At 33.7% G+C, this 3,366-nt stretch overlaps 1 non-coding gene across 1 annotated transcript; it reads left to right on the forward strand.

Moving 5' to 3' along the window:
- The first annotated feature begins 2,283 nt into the window (after nt 1-2,283).
- LOC125617034 lies at nt 2,284-2,390 on the forward strand. Its single transcript, XR_007347890.1, has one exon. It is a non-coding gene; the product is annotated as a U6 spliceosomal RNA (small nuclear RNA).
- Nucleotides 2,391-3,366: the final 976 nt, after the last annotated feature.

Consider the following 3,366-nt stretch of genomic DNA (forward strand, 5'->3'; position numbering starts at 1 on the left):
GTAAAGAAGAATTTATCCTCTGGCTCCTCCAGCTTCACTTGGAGTGTTCTCCCCTAACCACAAGCATAGATTACAAATTGGCCTCTCCAAAGTCACTGGGAATCCAGGACAGCATGCAGGCTCCTTGCTGTCAGGCAAGCAGGCTCACTGTCATCATGCAAGCTCATTATCAATCAAATGGTATGGGGGGGATGGGTAATACATAAGTCTGTGGTGCAATGGAAATAATAGCATGGTTCTTTTTCCATAAAAACAGTGCAAAGCTTTGCTAAGGTTTCTCTGGGCAGATAACACAGCAAGGAAGCAATAGTGGGAGGCTCAAATAAACATAGACATCATGAGTTTTAAAGGAAGTAGCCACCTAGTCTTTCAGAGGAGCTTCCTTCTTGGCCATTGCAATTTGGAAGATCACATGTGATCATTTGAAAACAAACAGTATTAATCTAATATTCTCTAAGTATTGAATCTTAAAATTAAACAGATTTTTTTTCTTTAAACCAAGTTATTTCAATAACCAAACCAAACTTTCTTCCAGTGTCCCAGGTCTTTGTTGCTCACAGTCACTGTAGTAGAGGACTAAAGTTCAGAAATTTTCCAAATTTAATTTTAAAGAATCACATAATCTTGATATGACATCATGTTTTAGTTTTTCACAAGCTGATACTGTTAAAAGTAATTTTAAATTGCCTTCCAAAATACAGAATTCAGAATGAGTTCATTGTATATGCTTATCATGCTTAGTATTTATAGGTTTTTATGAAGTAACAATATTAGAATAAAATAAAATGTATAACTAAATAGAAAAGTTTTTTAAAAGGGTAGCATAAGAATATGTACTCCCTTGTCTGATTCAAGTACTGGGAAGCCAATACTTTGGAGCTCCATCTAAAATGAGCCATGTGGATTTGAAAGTAAATGACAACCCTTCCTTATTAATCTTCTTTTTCATGGCAGTTTTTGTACTTTGTATTTACTGCCTATTCATATTCCTTGATGAGAAATGCAGACTACAGCAATGTGTCTAATGTGTTGACTAAAAATAACCCTCCACTATATTTTAGACAGCTATAAAGGCTAGACTGTATTATCTTTTGGAAGATCAGAACAAAGACCCTTTCAGTTCAGGAAGAATGGTTGAAAATTGCTCTAATTAGTTAATTTTAATCTTTGAGAGGAATATAAATTGTCTACATATTATAAGTGGCCAATTTTTTCATGATTACTTTTTATTTCTAGGTATTGTACCCAACCACTTGGCTTGCCCCTAGTCAAATTTACTGTTCATCTTTCTCTTAAATTAGATCATGTACAAAATTTGCTGAGGTTTAAATATAAGTGACAATGAGCTCAGAATGTGTCATAAAACCTCCTTCCTTTACTTAACTTTTTGAGAACAACTTTAACTCCAGTTTCTCAATACATATCAAATTCTTCCCAGTTGCTTCTTTCCCTTATTTAAATATTCCCCATTTTTCTATAAATATGCTAAATAGCTCTCTCCTTTCTTACCTCTTCATTTGCCCACTACCCCCACCAATCAACCCTACTTCAGTTTATTTGTTGTGTTCTCTTTTGATTAAAGCCATTATATTTTATTTAATTTCAAGATTTCCTTCTGTATCCTGTCCTTCATTTTTGTTACCAAGAAGGCTTTTCTAAAATGCAAATCTTAGAATCTCTCTTTGCAAAATCCAGACAATTATTCTTAAAGCACAATTGTGCATATTAATATTATCTTCCAGTGTGATGGTCAATTTTATTCATCAGGTTAACTGGGCCACAGTTTCCAGTTACATGGACCAATGTTATTTTTGATATATTTGTGGAAGTATTTTGCATAGGGTTTATATTTAAATCAATGAACTTTAAGGAATGAAAATTACCTCTATAATGTGGTTGAACCTGGTCCAATCAGTTGAAGGCCTGGGTAGAACAAAAGTTTGACCTCTTCTTCACAAGAGGAATTCTGTAGCAAATAGACAGTATTGAACTATATGCAGCTTATCACTGGGTCTCCAGCTTGCTGAGGCATAGTGAAAAGTTTGGCCTTGACAGACTGTATAATGTAATGCCTTACATCTGTTTAAACACACACACACACACACACACACACACAGAGAATTGTTTCTGTTTCTCTATAGAATTCTGACTACTACAACTGGGCACCTATATCCTTTCCTAATCTCACCTCCAGCCCTGACCCTATGCGTGACATTTCTTCTAATCATGCTATTTTGAAGGTCTGTATTTATATACTAAATCATCTTCTTAAAAACGGAGTGAGTACTCACTTTTGCAGCACACATTCTAAAATTGGAATGATACAGAGAAAATTAGCCTGGACCCTGCGCAAGGTTGACATGCAAATTCATGACGTGTTCCACAGTTTTTTATTCTTTCATTTTTTAGGACTATTTTAATACATTTAATCTCATTTATGAACCCTTTTTGATATTTACTAGTGAAAACTAAAATAGATTTTTCTCCCTTATTTTCATCAACTACTAAAAAAACAAAAAACAAAGATAGTAATGCAATTTCATAAATGTTCTGAATAGCAGTTGTCAAGTTCCTTGAATTCTAATTTTAAATATCTGAGGATTAACATGTACAAAAAATATTTTGTTTTAAAAAAAAAAAACAGTGACTACATATATTACGTAGTTAACTGTTCTGATAGTTTTTATTCAGTACTTGGCCTAGTCATTGAAAATCAGAAATGATCACATTTGAAAAATTCATTTGTTCTTATAAATGATTGAGGTTTCTGTTTGCTTTCCTTTTAAATCCAATAGAAGTCAGAATACAAAAAGCACAAAATGGCAGCAGGAAGTAAAGGTGTACTGAAAACAATCTTCATGGGGAAAACTAACAAATTTACACTCTTATAATATCAGACAATTTCTAATTCCTGTCAACAATCCCCCTCATTTGTCAAGGTGTCCTTCCATTCATAGCAAATGCTGTGGAACACATATTACTTGGTATAACCTGTGCCAGAAGTGTACATCTGATTGAGGATAAAATTTGGTAATTGATTGCAAGGGTTTTAAAGTCTAGTGGATAAGATAAACCAGTATGTTGAGAGTGATGACAGAAATCATGAATTCATCCAAAAGGCTTCATAGTTTTACCTACAGAAGAGTTTGCAATTCTTTTAGTAGTGAGTGCTGGATAAATATTGAGGGAACAACTGAAGAGGTGTGATAGCCCAAATTCAGTCAGCCTTTGCATTATAGGTAACCAGAGATGGCAAGATGAGGATGCTAACCAGAGTGTGGCATGCTGAAATAACTTAAGTTCTGGAAACTTAAAGGTATTCCAAATTGTATGTTATATTTAACTTATTATAGAGCTATTTCATTT

Source organism: Marmota marmota, unplaced genomic scaffold (assembly GCF_001458135.2).
Source record: "Marmota marmota marmota unplaced genomic scaffold, marMar, whole genome shotgun sequence".
Classification (NCBI taxonomy): domain Eukaryota; kingdom Metazoa; phylum Chordata; class Mammalia; order Rodentia; family Sciuridae; genus Marmota; species Marmota marmota.